Source organism: Macaca mulatta, chromosome 16 (genome assembly GCF_049350105.2).
Source record: "Macaca mulatta isolate MMU2019108-1 chromosome 16, T2T-MMU8v2.0, whole genome shotgun sequence".
Classification (NCBI taxonomy): domain Eukaryota; kingdom Metazoa; phylum Chordata; class Mammalia; order Primates; family Cercopithecidae; genus Macaca; species Macaca mulatta.
This window is the reverse complement of record NC_133421.1, coordinates 51,138,082-51,154,254: the sequence shown is the minus strand read 5'-3', so window position 1 is coordinate 51,154,254 and position 16,173 is coordinate 51,138,082. Positions and strand designations below refer to the sequence as shown.

Below are 16,173 nucleotides of genomic sequence, written 5' to 3'. Positions count from 1 at the left end.
TTTTTTTTTTCTTGAGATGGAGTTTCACTCTAGTTGCCCAGGCTAGAGTGCAATGGTGCGATCTCAGCTCACTGCAACCTCCACCTCCTGGGTTCAAGTGATTCTCCTGCCTCAGTCTCCTGTGTAGCTGGGATTACAGGCATGAGCCACTGTGCCTGGCCCATGTTTACATTTTCTTTCTTGTATAACCTTTTGTTTTTCCTGGAGTTAATAATTTACTGTTTTCCATTTGTTTAGTTTTCTATGTATCTATTGTCCTTTATTTTCTGAACTCTGCAGTAGAAACATAAAAACCACTATCAGTATAGTTAAACATCTTGGATAATCTTTTTTTATAAGGCTTTCATCTTGGAACTTTGCATCTACCTATTCCAATCCAGACTGTACGCACTCTAGACCTTATGTACAGCTGACATTCAGGAGCTCTACCATGATCCTTGTGGTTCCTGATGCTTCTTTTTCATTAAAGCCTCAGTTTTCTGGTTTTCATTTCTTTCTGGGTTTCTTTTCTCATTTTGCTGGTGGACATCCTTTACTAGTCTTCTTATAAAAGATTCATGGTTAGAAAGCAGGATTAGTTCTCTTAAAAAAACAAATAAGATTCATGGAAGTTAATTTTTTTCAGGTTTTGTTAACCTGAAATATCTTTATTCCACTTCTCCACTTGATTGTTAGTCTAGTTGGGTACAGAATTTCAGGTTAAAGGCCAAGCCTGGTGGGTCATACCTATAATCCCAGTACCTTGGGAGGCCAAGGCAGGGGAATTGCTTAAGGCCCAGGAGTTTGAGGACTGCCTGGTCAACATAGTAAGACCCTGTCTCTAAAAAGAAAAATTAGCCAGGCATGGTGGCCCATGCCTATAGTCCTAGCTACTTGGGAGGCTAAGGCAGGAGGATCACTTGAGCCCAGGAGTTTGAGGCTGCAGTGAACTCTGATTGAACCACTGCACTCTAGCCTGGAAATCAGAGCAAGACACTGTCTAAAAAAACAAAAAATAAACAAACAAAAAAATTATGTTAGAAAATTGTTTTCCCACAGAATTTCAAAGGCATTAGGCTATTGTCCCTCAGCTTTCACTGTTAGTAGTATTATTATTATTGTTATTTGAGATGGAGTCTTGCTCTGTCACCCAGGCTATAGTGCAGTGGTGCAGTCTCTGTTCACTGCAAGCTCTGCCTCCTGGGTTCACGCCATTCTCCTGCCTCAGCCACCTGAGTAGCTGGGACTACAGGTGCCCACCACCACACCCGGCTAATTTTTGTATTTTTAGTAGAAACGGAGTTTCACCGTGTTAGCCAGGATGGTCTCAATCTCCTCACCTCGTGATCTGCCCACCTCAGCCTCCCAAAGTGCTGGGATTGCAGGCGTGAGCCACTGCGCCCAGCCTTCACTGCTATTATTGAGAAAGATGATAGCATTCTGATTCCTGATCCTATTTGTATGTGGTTTACTTTATTTATCATTATTATTTTTTGAGACAGAGTCTTGCTCTGTCACCCAGGCTGGAGTGCAGTGGCACAATCTTGGCTCGCTGCAACCTCTGCCTCTGGGTTCAAGCAATACTCCTGCCTCAGCCTCCCAAGTAGTTAGGACTATAGATGCGTGCCACCATGCCTGGCTAATTTTTGTATTTTTAGTAGAGACAGGGTTTCACCATGTTGGCCAGGTTGGTCTCAAACTCTTACCCTCAGGTGATCTACCTGCCTTGGCCTCCCAAAGGGCTGGGATTACAGGTGTTTGCCACCGCACCTGACCTGTATGTGACTAACTTTATCTTTCTTTTTTTTTTTTTTTTGAGATGGAGTCTCACTCTTGTCACCCAGGCTGGAGTGCAGTGGTGCAATCTCGGCTCAACTGCAACCCCCACCTCTTGGGTTCAAGTGATTCTCCTGCCACAGCCTCCCAATTAGCTGGGATTACAGGCGTGTGCCACCATGTCCGGCTAATTTTTTGTATTTTTAGTAGAGACGGCGTTGCACCGTGTTAGCCAGGATGGTCTTAATCTCCTGACCTCGTGATCCACCCGCCTCGGCCTCCCAAAGCGCTAGGATTACAGGCGTGACCCACCGCAGACGTACATTATCTTAAAGCTTTTAGTCTCTTCTCTTTTAGCCAGCATTTTGGGAACTGAGTAAGGGAATACAGCTGTTTATATGTAATTTTTCACATAGTATTCTTAATTTCAGTAAGGTGATTTACTTCAGTCCCTCACTATATACCTTGCATATTTGAATATAAGGCTATTCTGTTTCAATTAATCAGAAAATAAACATTTTCTTTCCTGCCATGTGAGGGAGGTGCCTTTGTTTGGTTGCATGGGAATTTAGAAGAAGAGTATCTTAGGTATTTCTTCTATATAATTTCAATGAATTGCTGCAATGTTTCCAACACTTCTCCTTATACCTGCTGTCTGAGATAGCTAGTATCTCCAGTTCCTTAGATTCCTGGAGTTCTCTGATGAGAACCAGCTAGATTATTGGTGTCATCCCCCCATTGGACAGTTTGGATTCAACTTTCTCTGTTCTGGTATGTTAAGGTTGCTACTCCTTCATTCCCTTTCTTGCTTTCAAATATTTGTTAATCTTTTTTGTCCACTATCGTTTCTTCCATGTCTTTCTGTTATTTTAATTTCACATTTCAGGAGGTTTCTGAGATAAATGCATGTGTGCAGTCTGCTATTTTAAATCAGAAGTCCTGAAAGAACGTTATTGCCAGTGCTTTTATTGTTTCTGTGATAGGCACTGTGTTCCAAGGTAGCTCATTTCCTCTTTGGTAAGCACTGTTTTTTAGTGTCTGCTTATCTTGCTTGAAAGTCTTTTTCTCTGTAGGACTATTGATCCTAATTCTTACACCTTAGAGTATTCCAAATAAATCTGTTGTCTTCCACATGGTAACCTTTCATAGACTTAAAGACAGTATTAGAACTTCAGTATTTTTTCTTCTCTAGCGTAGACATAACCTAGTTCCTCTATTTGATCCTCAGAAAATATAGTTTCAAATTTCTTCACTATCCTGGTCACTCACTTCTGAATTAACTGTTCTAAAGTATGATACCTAGAATTGAGAGCAATATTCCAGGTAGAATCTAACCAGCACAGACTAGAATAAATTATTATCATTTTCTTTTGAAATATTGTTGTGATAAAAAAATAAATAAACCCAGCACTACTGGTATGTTCTGCAAAGGGAAGAGTTTCTCAATTTTATCTGCTTGAAATTAAAGAAAAAATGTAAAGCTTCTACTACTTCTATATATAGAGAGACATGAAACATACAATGATTTGGTTTTTTTTTTTTATTAGAACAATTGGTGCTCCTTTTTAAAAATAATCTGGAGTGTAGGTTGAGAATTAAGATGTTCTGCATAATAACATAACAGGAATTTTTAAAGTTTAATTTTGAAATTTTTTAGACTCATGTAGAAGTTGCAAAAATAGTACAAAGAGTTCAGATGTACTCTTCACCCAGCTTCCCCCAATGACATCTTATATAACCACAGTATAATTATCAAAATCAGAAAACTGACATTGGTACAATACTATTTATTAACTAAACTACTGACCTTATTTGGATTTCACCAGGTGTTTGTTTGTTTGTTTTTTGAGATGGAGCCTCACTCTGTTACGCAGGTTGGAGTGCAGTGGCGTGATCTTAGCTCACTGCACCCTCGCCTCCCAGGACTGCACACTCGCCTCCCAGGTCCAAGTGATTCTCCTTCCTCAGCCATCTGAGTAGCTGGGATCACAGGCATACATCACTACTCCTGGCTATGGCTAATTTTTGTATTTTTTTCTTTTAGTAGAGATGGGGTTTCACCATGTTGGTCAGGCTGGTCTTGAACTCCCAGCCTCAAGTGATTCACCTGCCTCAGCCTCACAAGATTTCACCAGTTATTACATACAATCCTTTAAAAAAAAAACGGGAGTTGTATGTAGTTCTACAGGATTTTATCACATATATAAATTCATATGATCATTATCACGTTTGGGGTATAGAACTCCAGAAGAAACTCCCATGTGCTAGCCATTTATAGTCACACCCCAATCCTAACCCCTGGCAACCACTGATCTGTTCTCCATCACCATACTTTTGTTACTTTGAGAATGTTATATAAGTGGAATCATCTAGTATGTGACCTTTTGAAACCCAATAGTTTTTCAACAGTTACCTCACCGCCCCCTACAGAAGTCTTTAGTTTCTATTGTTGCCATCTTTATGTTCATGAGTACCCCATGTTTAGCTCCCACTTATAAGTGAGAATATGTGGTATTTGGCTTTCTGTTCTTGCATTAATTCACTTAGGATAATGGCCTCCAGCTGCACCCATGTTGCTGCAAGGGACATGATTTTGTTCTTTTTTTATGGCTGGTGTATATGTACCAGATTTTCTTTACCCAGGCCACATTTGATGGGCATCTAGGTTGATTTCATGTCTTTGCTACTGTGAATAGTGCTGCAATGAACATGTGAGTGCATATGTCTTTTTGATAGAACTATTTGTTTTCTTTTGGATAGATACACAGTAATGGGATTCCTGGGTCGAATGGTAGTTCTGTTTTTTTTTTGTTTTTTTTTTGTTTTTGAGACAGAGTCTCGCTTAGTCGCCCAGGCTGGAGTGCAATGGCGCGATCTCGGCTCACTGCAAGCTCCGCCTCCCGGGTTCACGCCATTCTCCTGCCTCAGCCTCCTGAGTAGCTGGGACTACAGGCACCCGCCGCCTCGCCCGGCTAATTTTTTTTGCATTTTTAGTAGAGATGGGGTTTCACCGTGTTAGCCAGGATGGTCTCGATCTCCTGACCTCGTGATCCGCCCGCCTCGGCCTCCCAAAGTGCTGGGATTACAGGCGTGAGCCACCGCGCCCGGCCACAGTTCTGTTTTAAGTTCTTTGAGAAATCTTCAAACTGCTCTTCATAGTGGATAAGCTAATTTGCATTCTCACCAACAGTGTGTAAGTGTTCCCTTTTCTCCACAGCCTTTCCAACATCTGTTGTTTTTTGACTTTTTAATAATAGCCATTCTGGCATCTGACTGATGTGAGATGGCATCTCATTGTGATTTTGATTTGCATTTCTCTGATGATTAGTGATGTGGAGCATTTCTTCATGTTTATTGGCCACTTGTATGTCTTCTTTTGAGAAGTGTCTGTTCATGTCTTTTGCCCATTTGCAAGTGTTTTGTGGTTCTTGTAGAGACATTTCCCCTCCTTGCTTAGATGTCATGATTTTGTTTGTTTTATTTTTATTTTTTGGTGGGATGGGGGGTATGACTATTGTAAATGGGATTGCATTGTTGACTTGTTTGTCCACTTTTTAATTGGACTGCTTACTTATTTACAGTTGAGGTTAGGGATTTCTTATTTATTCTAGATATAAATTCTATGTCAAATATATGTGATTTGCAAATATTTTCTCCCAATCTGTGGCTTCTTTTCTCATTTTCTTAATATCTTTCACAGAGGAAAAGTTTTAATTATGATGAAGTCTAATTTATTAACTTTTTCTTTTTGGGTGGTACTTTTGGTGTCATATCTAAGAACATTTTCCCTAAATTTAGGTCACACAGAATTTCTCTTGTTTTTTCCCTAAGAGTCTTATAGTTCAACATTTGATAAAATTATGCATTTGAAGTTTGTTAATTTTGGCATAAATTGTGAGGTTTAGATCAAGGTCCATTTTGTCTCCTACAGGAGACTAGTTGTGCCATCACCACTTGTTAAAAAGACTATCCTTGCTTCATTAAATTGCTTTTATACCTTTGTCAAAAATTAGTTATCTGTACAAATGTGAGTTTATTTTTACTCTTTTTTGTTCTATTGATCTATGTGTCTATAGTAAGTCTTTAAAAAGCTAATGTGATTACCCTTATTTTATTCTTTTTTTTCAAAATTCTTTTAGCTATTCTAGTTCCTTTGCCTTTCCATATAAATTTTAGAATCAGTTTGTTCATATATAAAAATCTGTTAGAATTTTTATAGGAATTGCATTAAACCAACTGCAGATCAATTTTGAGAGAATTGACGTCTTTGCTCTGTAAAGCCTCCGAATCCATGAGCATGCCGCATCTCTCCAGTTATTTAGGTCGTTAAAACCTTTTTTTGGTCAGACACAGTGACTCATGCCTGTAATCCCAGCACTTTGAGAGGTTGAGGTGGGAGGATCACTTGAGCACAGGAGTTCGAGACCAGCCTCAGCAACATAGTGAGACCTCATCTCTACAAAAAATAGAAAAATTCGCCAGCTGTGGTGGTGCGTGCCTGTAGTCCCAGCTACTGGGGAGGCTGAGGCGAGGTGATTGATTGAGTCTAGGAGGTCAAGGGTATAGTAAGCCATGATTGTGCCACATTGAGTCTGGGAGGTCAAGGATATATAGTAAGCCATGATTGTGCCACATTGAGTCTGAGAGGTCAAGGGTATAGTAAGCCATGATTGTGCCACTGCACTTTAGCCTTGGTGACAGAGCAAGACCCTGTCTCAAATAAAATAAAATGAAATAAAATAAAATAATCAGTATTTTGTAGTTTTTAGCACAAAGATCCTGTGCATGTTTTGTTAGATTTATACCCAAATTTTATTTTATTTTTTTTTAGTGTTATTGTAAATGATCTGGGAAATTGTATTACCTGTGATATTTTTGGACCTTCCCACTATAGCTTTATATTTTATTAAAACATATAGTTTTGACTGAGTGCAGTGGCTCGCACCTGTAATCCCAGCATTTAGGAGGCTGAGGTAGGAGGATCGCTTGAGCCCAGGAGTTCAAGACTAGCCCAGGCAATATAGTGAAACCTCTATCTCTACAAAAAATTTTTAAAAATTAGCTGTGCATGGTGGTGCATGCCTGCAGTCCCAGCTACTCAGGAGGCTGGGCAGGAGGATTGCTTGAGCCCCAGAGTTTGAGGCTGCAGTGAGCTATGATCATGCTACTGCATTCCAGCTGGGTAACAGAACAAGATCCTGTCTCAAACAACAAAATGAAACAAAAACAAATGGGGCGCTCGCTTTAGCAGCACATATACTAAAAATGATACAGAAAAGATTAGCTTGGTCCCTGCACAGGGACGACACTCAAATATTACATATTATAGTTTAAAAAAAAAAGGAGAAACTGAGACTTAGAACAGTCAAGTAATTAATTGCCTAAGGTTACAAAACTGGTAAACAGTAGAGCTGGGATTCAAACCCAGGTGTGGCTTTAGAATCTCTAACATGATGTTAATCACTATACTATGCTGCCCAGAGCAAAACCATCCTGATATACTCTAGTGGCAACTGTTTTTTAAGTTTTGGGTATATATTTTTGCTCAAAAAGTGACAAGACTACTAACTTTATCTTTTATGTTACCCAGATTAAAATTCTTTCAGTAAAAAATGAACTATATAAAATATTAAGATTAATATATTTCATCATCTGCCTTCTTATCTAAGTCAAAGAATTCCCAGGGGGCCTGGCGTGGTGGCTCACACCCGCACTTTGGGAGGCCAAGGTATGAGGATTTAATGAGGCCAGGAGTTCAAGACCAGCCTGGGCGACAGAGTGAGATCCTGTCTTTACGAAAAACATTTTTTTTTTTCTTAAGACCGAGTCTCACTCTGTCGCCCAGGCTGGGAGTGCGGTGGTACGATCTTGGCTCACTGCAACCTCTGCCTCTCAGGCCCAAGCAATTCTCTTGCCTCAGCCTCCTGAGTAGCCGGGATTACAGGCACACGCCACCACACCTGGCTAATTTGTGTATTTTTAGTAGAGACGGGGTTTCACCATGTTGGTCAGGCTGGTCTTGAGCTCCTGACCTTGAGATCTGCCCGCCTCAGCCTCCTAAAGTGCTGGGATTACAAGGCGTGAGCCACCATGCCTGGCCACAAAAAAAATTAAGATCAACTGGGTTTGTTGGTGCATGCCTTTAGTCTTAGCTACTCCAGAGGCTGAGATGGGAGGATCACTTGAGCCCAGGAGTTGGAGGTTATGGTGGGCCATGATGGTCCCACTGCATTCCAGCCTGGGCAACAGAGTAAAACTCTGTCTCTTAAAAAAATTTTAAAAAATAAAAAAAGAATTCCCAAGATATACAACTGTCATAGAATGAGAATAAACACACACACACATTAAACCTCTCATTATCCCTAATAGTTACAAACTGATTTTATTTCTATTTAAGATTACTCAGAAAAAATGTATTGGACTTTTAATTTATGTTAAGAAATTGTTTTAAAAGGCCATCAGAAATTCTATTAAAATCATGAGGCTTTTTTTTTTTTTTTTTAGACAGAGTCTTGCACTGTCACCTTGACTGGAGTGCAGTGGTACAATCTCTGCTCACTGCAACCTCTGCCTCCCAGGTTCAAGTGATTCTCCTACCTCAGCCTCCTGAGTCGCTGGGATTACAGGTGCCCACCACCTGTAGGTGCCCTGCTAATTTTTTGTATTTTTTAGTAGAGACGGGGTTTCACTGTGTTAGCCAGGATGGTCTCAATCTCCTGACCTCAGGTGATCCACCCGCCTCGGCCTCCCAAAATGCTGGGATTACAGGCGTGAGCCACCGCGACCGGCCCATGAGGCTTTTATAAATTATATATGCTACACATTTGCTAATTTAGACAATGTAGTATGCTGTTTATAGAAGTTGACAGCATTGGAGAAGTTAGTCTTGACTCTGTCTCATCTCCAGCCAGGGCTCTTAGACTGTCCCAGAGAAGGTGATGATCACTGACAATAACATGTTGATAAATCTTTGAAGCCTTTCAACTAAGAGAGTCCTGTGGAATCTAAACATAGATCTTATACCTGTCACAAAAATTAACTTAAAATGGATCATACACATAAATGTAAAATGCATAACTTATAAGACTTCTAGAAGATAACATAGGAGGAATCTAGTGACCTTGAATTTGGCGATGAGTTTTAGATACAACTCAAATAGCGTGGAGGAAAAACATTGATAAAATTGACTTTAAACTTGTGTTCTGGGAAAGACAGTAAAGGGAGTTAAAAGGTAAGTCACAAACTGGGAGAAAATCTTTATAAAACACTTGTCTGATAAAGGACTAGTATCCAAAATATACAAAAAACACTTAAAATTCAACAATAAGAAAGTGAACAACCCAATTAAAAAATGAGCAAAAGATCTGAACAGATACCTCAATAAAGAAGATGTAGAGACAGCAAATAAATACATAAAAAGATGCTCAACATCATTTGTCTTTAGGGAATTGCAGATTGAAACAATGAGATACCATTAAAGTCTGTTAGAATGGCCAAATTTAAAAACTGAAAAGCTGGTGAGGATGAAATGCCGGTGAGGATGAAAAACAAAAGAAACTCTAATCTTTGCTGCTGGAAATGCAAAATGATACAGCCGCTTTGGAAAACAGTTTGGCAGTGGTTTACAAGAAAGATAAACATATTCTTACCATATGATCTAGCAATTAATCACATTTCTAGGCGCAATAGACATACCCAGTTGAGTTGTAAACTTAAGTCCACACAGAAACCTGCAAAGGAATGTTTACAGCAGCTTTATTCATAACTGCACCCAAACTGGACGCAATAAATTGTCCCTCAATAGGCGAATGGATGACCAAACTATTGTGGTACATTCATACAATGGAATGTTATTAAGTGATCAAAAGAAAGGAGATATTAAACCAGGAACAGACATGGAGAAAACATAGATGCATATTGTTAAGTAATTGAAAAACCTATATACTCTAACAATTCCAATTATATAACATTCTGGAGGAGGAAAATTATGATGGCACTAAAAAGATCAGTGGTTGTCAGGGGTTGTGGACAGTAGTAAGGGAGGGATGAATAGGTGAAGCAGAGTGGCATTTTAGGGTGGTGAAACTATTCTGTATGCACTGTAATGATGGATACATGATATTATGCATTTGTTAAAGTCTGTAGAACTTTACAGCACAAAAAGTCAACCTCAGTGTGTACAAATTTAACAATAGCTGTCGGAGGTAGGCATGGTGGCTTGTGCCTGCAATCCCAGCTACTTGGGAGGCTGAGGTAAGAAGATCACTTGAGGCCAAGAGTTCAAGTCCAGCTTGGGACTTGAGTTCAAGTCCAGCAACATGGCAAGACCTTGTCTCTAAAAAAAGAAAAAAAAATTTTTAAGAAAAAATAATATAATTCAGGAGGTCATGGGATTTGGGAAAGAAAGCAGACTGTGACAAGAGCATCTAACTATATTACAAATATATGAAACAACCTCACCAAAACGGATGGGGAGAAAAGTGCTCCCATAACTTTGAAAATGACTGGAGTCTGTAAAACTAAAGGCTAAAGGAACTGTATAAGAGTACTTACTCAAGTTGATACAATTTTTCTGCATGGGTTTATAGGTTAATAAATGCATTATTGCTATACTTGTACACTAACATTGAACAACTAAGAAAATAGACAGCAGATAGTGGGAGCCAGGTTTCTCACTGTTGAAGTGGAAATTTTACAGATCAACAAGGGAGGAAGCTAGAATGACCCATGGTAATGGATTAGCATTGAAGGTACTACAAGAGCTCATATATAGTTAGATAGTTGCATGTGGAAATTTTTATAGATGGGTATGTGCAGAAGTTAGTATATACATACTATAAAGTTTGGAAGTTTACAACACCACCACCACTTTTGACTCCAATTGTAAGTTTAGGGGTCCCCAAGATCACCCTCAGGTTGAATAATTCCCTAGAAGTACTCACAGAACTCACTGAAAGCTGTTATATTTACAGTTATGGTTTATTACAGTAAAAGGATAATAAAACCAGCCAAGGGGAGAAGAGTACAGGAGAATTCCTCATGTGAAGCTTCCAGTTTCTTCTCCTCGTGGAGTAATAGACAGTGGTAACTTCCCCCAGCAACAATTTGTGACAACACGCTAGAAGTATTACCAACCAGGTAAGATCATCAAGCCCTGGTGTCCAGAGTTTTTGTTGGGGCTTGGTCACATAGACGTGATTGACCACTCACATGGCTGTTTTTTGTTACAGATACCACATGGCTCAAAACCTCCACCATTAATTACATTGTTAGGATAGGCTATCTGGCATGGCCTAAAGCTCCCAGGTTCACAAGGACCCACTTTTCAGTTAGGCATTATAGGGGCTTAGAGAATACACCCCTGGAGCCAAGGGCAAAAGCCAGACCAATTCAGTAGTAACAAGTACACCTAGTGCTCAGATCTTGGTTTCTAATATGATTCTTCAGTAAGAGTAACCAGGACTCCTTGGAGAAATGGCTGATTCCAGGGATGGGGTAGAAAATGTACAAAACCAGCCTGGGCATCTTGTAGTGGCAGAAAGTAAGAAAGTGCTAAAGAAAAAAAAAAAATCACTGTGAGAGGTATATAAAAGAAGCCAAATGAAAGAGCACCCAATGGGAAAATTTAGAAATATTTGAGCAAAATAAATGAATGAATACCATACTATTGTATTATAACCTGAAGTATAACGTAAATATTCATGATTGTGGTGGATTGCAGCTAATTTGGGCCAGCGTCATTGGTGGTAACATAATTTGCTGAAACAGCCGTGAGTTAAAGAAAGTAAGTGTATTAGAGAGAAAGTATATTGCAAGGAAGCACTGGGCAGCACAGCAGAGAAGAAGCTGCCTGCAAAGAGGTGGGGCTGGAGGAAAGTTTTATAGGATGGAGCTGGAGGGACTACATGTAGAACGAGTTATTTGGGAACAGGATATTGTGCAAACAGGGTGTTTGTAGTTAGCTGTTTCTCAGAACAATTGTTCTCCTCCACCCTGGGGCACCCCACTTGTTGTTGCTAACTTATCAGACTCCACAATGAGTTCATACTGATATATAAATAATTGGATACATTAATAAATGGAAGTGAATAGACAAATCTTTCCGTATGGAATAATGCTAATTAAATTATGTAGATACTCCATCCTAAGGACAGGGAGCATAATTCCCCACTTCTTAAGTGTGCACTGTGCATAGTGACTTCCTTCTGAAGAGTCCCTTATGAAAAGTGGGGAATGGGAGGAAAGAAATAACTTGATGGGAGAGACCTGACAAACACACCTTCAAACCAAGTGATCATGGTCAATATAAACAGACATAAATCATGTTGATATCATATATACCCTCAATATGCTATGATGAAAAATGGCACTTTAAAATGGCAATTTATCTCTGTGATCTTTGTCACAAAAGTCTGTAACACCAATCTAACCATGAGAAAAACAAATTCTTTTTTTTTTTTTTTTTGAGGCAGAGTCTTGCTTTGTCACCCAGACTGGAGTGCAGTTCAGTGGTACAACCTTGACTCACTGCAGCCTCCACCTCCCAGGTTCAAACAATTCTCCTGCCTCAGCCTCCCGAGTAGCTGGGATTACAGGTGCACGCCACCGTAACCAGCTAATGTTTGTGTTTGTTTGTTTGTTGATTTGTTTTTTGTTTTGAGACATAGTCTTAACTCTGTTGCCCAGGCTGGAGTGCAGTGGCATGACCTCGGCTTACTGCAGCCTTTGCCTCCTGGGTTCAAGCGATTCTCCTGCCTCAGCCTCCTGAGTAGCTAGAACTACAGATGTGCGCCACCACGCCTGGCTAATTTTTCTATTTTTTAGTAAAGATGGGGTTTCACCATATTGGCCAGGCTGGTCTTGAACTCCTGACCTCGTGATCCGCCCTCCTCGGCCTCCCAAAGTGCTGAGATTACAGGCATGAGCGGCCGTGCCTGGCCAATTTTTGTATTTTTAATAGAGACGGGGTTTCCCCATGTTGGGTAGGCTGGTCTCAAACTCCTGACCTTAAGTGATCCACCCACCTTGGCCTCCCAAAGTACTGGGACTACAGCCGTGAGCCACCATGTCCGGCCTGAGAAAAATAAATTCTAATAGAGGGCCATCCTACAGTATACCTGACCAGAACTCTTTAAAACTGTCAAGATCCTCAGAAAGAGAGTCTGAGAAACAGTCACAGCTAAGAGATAACTAAGGAGACGCGACAAGTAAACGTAATATAGCGGCATCCTGAATGGGATATTGGAACAGAAAAAGGACGTTAAGTAAAAACTAAGGAAATCAAACTATGGACCAGTTAATAATAACTTTTCAGTATTCATTCATTAATTGTAATGAGTGAGCCATACTAACGTAAGCTGTTAATAATAGGGGAAAATGGAAAATGTGTGTGTATGTTGGGGGTATATGAAAATGCTATACTATCTGCTCAATTTGTAAATCAAAATCCCATTTGCCAGGCGCAGTGGCTCATGCCTGTAATCCCAGCACTTTGGGAAGCCAAGGCAGGTGGATCACTTGAGGTCAAAAGTTTGAGACCAGCCTGATCAACATGGTGAAACCCCGTCTCTATTGAAAATACAAAATTAGCCAGGTTTGGTGGTGCATGCCTGTAATCCTAGCTACTCCGGAGTCTGAGGCAGAAGAATCTCTTGACTCTTGGGGGTAGAGGTTGCAGCGAGCCGAGATCACACCATTGCACTCCAGCCTGGGCAACAAGAGCAAAAACTCTGTCTCAAAAAAACAAAAACAAAACAAAACAAAAAACTGTTTAGAATGTTTTGTTTTGATTTTAAAAATAATTATAATTTTAAAAACTGTAGAACAGGCCAAGTGCAGTGACTCCCGCCTGTAATCCTAGCACTTTGGGAGGCCGAGGCAGGCGGATCACAAGGTCAGAAGATCGAGACCATCCTGGCTACACGGTGAAACTGTCTACTAAAAACACAGAAAAAATTAGTTGGGCATGGTGGCAGGCGCCTGTAGTCCCAGGATGGAGAATGGCGTGAACCTGGGAGGTGGAGAACCTGGGAGGCGTGAACCTGGGAGGCAGAGCTTGCAGTGAACTGCGATTGCGCCATTGCTCTCCAGCCTGGGCGACAGAGCGAGACTCCCTCTCAAAATAAATAAATAAATAAATAAAATTTAAAATAAAAAACTAACTGGGCTTGGTGGTGCACATCTGTAGTCCCAGCTATACTCGGAAGGCTGAGGCAGGAGAATTGCTTGAACCCGGGAGGTAGAGGTTGCAGTGAGCCGAGATCGCACCACTTAGCCTGGGCGACAGAGAGAGACCCTGTCTAAAAAATAAAAATAAAACTGTAGAATAAGGTTGGGCACAGTGGCTCACACCTGTAATCCTAGCACTTTGGGAGGCCGAAGCAAGCGGATTGCTTGAGCCCACGAATCTGAGACAAACCTGGGCAACATGGTGAAACTCTGTGTCTAAAAAAATAATAAAAATGTGTATATATATAATATATATGTGTGTATATATATATTATATATATATGCATAATTTAGCTGGGCGTGGTGGTGTGTGCCTAGAGTCCCAGCTGCTCAGGAGGTTGAGATGGGAGGATCAACTGAGCCCTGAAGGTTGAGGATGCACTGAGCCATGATCATGCCAGTGCACTCCAGCCTGGGCACAGAGCTAGACTCTGTCTCAAAAAAAAAAAAAAAGAAAAAAAAAATTGTGAAACAATGGTTGTAGGGGAAATGACGTATGAAAAAGTGATTTGTCATAAATGGGATCCCCTAAGCATACAATGTAAACAAATATCTGACCTTCAAAGGAGGGTACAGAGTATGCTTTGCAAGTCTTTAGGCAGAGCATTATAATTTTGTCACATACCTTTCTATACGTCATATAGAGTTAAATACAGAGATATATTATTTTGGGAATTAAGTTCTTAAGAATTATAATACTATTTTTTGAGAAATGTATTTCAACTGTCATTTTACTGAAGGACTGGAGGTCCTGGGATATTAGAGAATTTCACTTATTACAAAGATTAAAAGCAAACATGATAAATATTTACAAATATATTGAATTATTATCTGAATTTATTGTGAAGATTTTCTAATATGATGAGTTGATTTTAAAAGTTACCAAGGATTTCTGGTATAAAAAATACAATAGCTAATTGTAATTTATATTTAAAATGAGTGTGAAAGTGAATAATAAAGGTAACAGTAAAAGGAAGAAAATAAAATTATAATAAAGAAGAGAACATAATGCTTACAGATTAAAAATGATATAAAGGGATAACTTTTCAGAAGAGATTAAAAACTATCTAGAATAATATAATATACATTGTGTGACTGCTGGATTTTATGAGTACATTCTTCAGCCTCTTATTTAGTTTGTAAAGAAATAGTGACTGTTTCCCTCATTAATGGCAAGTGTAAATAGCCGAGGTGGGCGTTCAAAGACAATTTACCACCTCCCTACATGGGGCTTTGGAAGGTTGTCACTAAACTAATTATTTCCATGAAAATGTGTTAATGGAATTTCACGGTTGAGTCTTACTTCTACCTAGAGTCTTTTGTAGAGGCAATATATTTTATAAAACTGCATGGAGAAAGATATAAGCAATCAATCTTTAGAGTAGTAGACTTTTGTAAAAACATGATTGCTATTGTATTTGTACCCTAATAAGAAATCTAGCAGTCTTCTAGCAAAGAACATCACAAGAGCTTACAGAAAATTTGTTTTGAACTAAGAGACTAAAGAGACATAGAGACCAAATTTTTAAAGTTAAAATATTTCTATCGATAACCTTTTATTCAAGTATTATTGAGTGTTATTTTCATTAGATAATGGCACTGGCTTCTCATATATATTGCATATAGTATTGCAGTCTGGGAATTGCAGTCACTTTCCTCCATTAGAGTAAGCTCTACCTGTGTCTGAATGCCCAGTCTTAACAGTGTTGCTAATCACTTATGCGAAATGTGTGACCAAGTCTACATTTGCTGGAAATTTCTGACATTGTAAATATTTGGATATATTGTTGTAATCATCAATTAGTATTTTCAGGAAGGAACCAGGGGTAACATATAGCAACCTAGCAAGTGGATTTACTTTTACAGATTCATTCCTCTATAATTCTGTTCATGGTTCATGGGTTTTTTTTTTTTTCCAGTTTCTTTTATTGTGGTAAAATATACATAACAAAATGTTCTGTCTTACCCATTTTTAAGTATACAATTTATTGGTATTAAGGTATTAAGTACATTAATATTATTGCACAACTATCACCACCATTCATCTCCAGAACTCTTTTCATTTTGCAAAACTGAAACTTTCTATCAATTAAACAGTAACTTCTCATTCCTTTCTCCTTCTAACCCCTGGCAACCATCATTCTGCTTTTTGACTCTATGATTTTGACTACAATAAATAACTAATTTAAG

At 39.3% G+C, this 16,173-nt stretch overlaps 1 protein-coding gene and 1 pseudogene across 1 annotated transcript in view; both read left to right on the top strand.

Annotated features, from left to right (window-relative positions):
• The window catches only part of PPM1E (protein phosphatase, Mg2+/Mn2+ dependent 1E), a 230,065-nt gene that overhangs the window by 73,189 nt on the left and 140,703 nt on the right, over window positions 1-16,173 (top strand). The window lies entirely within an intron of this gene.
• Window positions 6,991-7,088, top strand: LOC114673266 (U6 spliceosomal RNA; annotated as a pseudogene).